The sequence below is a fragment of the Lutra lutra genome, chromosome 2 (genome assembly GCF_902655055.1).
Source record: "Lutra lutra chromosome 2, mLutLut1.2, whole genome shotgun sequence".
Classification (NCBI taxonomy): Eukaryota; Metazoa; Chordata; class Mammalia; order Carnivora; family Mustelidae; genus Lutra; species Lutra lutra.
This window is the reverse complement of record NC_062279.1, coordinates 203,259,570-203,260,711: the sequence shown is the minus strand read 5'-3', so window position 1 is coordinate 203,260,711 and position 1,142 is coordinate 203,259,570.

Here is a 1,142-nt window from a genome sequence, read left to right as displayed (position 1 = left end):
TTTTATGGAAAGTTTTTTCCAAGGTTATCTATTTTTGGCTCAACGTGGGCAATATAGTCATATGTATTTCTCTCTGTAAATACAAATACGCATACATATATATGTGTGTATATTTCTATGGAGAAATCTCTTTTTTTTTTCTTTTGAGGTATTCTTCCATTAGAGTAGTTGGGAAATAAAATAATAGAACTTTTCCAAGCCTTAGGAAAAACCATCAACACTGAAAATAATTTTGTTTTGGTTTCCCAAATTATTCCTTGAAGGAATAATTCATTCGGTCAGCAAGTATTTAGTGAGTAACTACTATGTGCTGGGTAAGGTTCTAGATAGCTGTGGAGACAACAGTGAACAATATAGATAAAAGTCTATATGAGACTCGTGGCAAGACCCTCATGGTCTTGCCTCATTCCTCATATGCCTCATGACTAGCCTTTTCCTTGCCTTTTTTATGCACTAAGTGGTTGTCTTTGGTGTAAGTGGGTGGATTCTTTTTCCCCAAAGTGCTTGGGAGTAGGCATGGGTGAGTGGAAGGGGCATGGAATATTCCTGGTAAGATTTCTGATTTTATAATACTTTTTTTAGGTTCATGTAATGGAGTTAAATACACCTCTTAATTCAGGAACAAAATACACAAAAATACTTTGATGGTGCTACAGCTTTTACAGTAGTAATCCAGTATCCAACTTAGCCTGTTTTATAAAGAGCTTTAGGTAAGGAAGTAAAATGTGTAGATACCAGTCAATGGGTATTTACTGAACACCATTTTTCTAATTTTGAGCTAGTTGATTTTCCTGCTAGGAAGAAAGTTAGTCTTAGAACTAGAAATCCTAACATTTCTGGTACATTTATTTCTTCTTTTGAAGTCTCTTTACCTGGATAAAGGCAATAGTATTGATTTACAGTTTTGGGCCCAGATGTTTATTCTCTTCTGCCTTCCTGTCTTCTGTCTTCTCTTCTTGTGTTCTCTCCCTGTGTTGGTTTCCTTAGCCTAAGCAGAGCAGCAGTGCTGATCTTGATTTGGGGAAGGAATGTTCTTATCTTGCCAGGTGGTACCAATCTGTATACAGTTAAGGAAAGACTAATTTTCTAGTTGTACGACTTCTTATTTCCATTATCTCACCATGTTAAACTATTTTAAATCC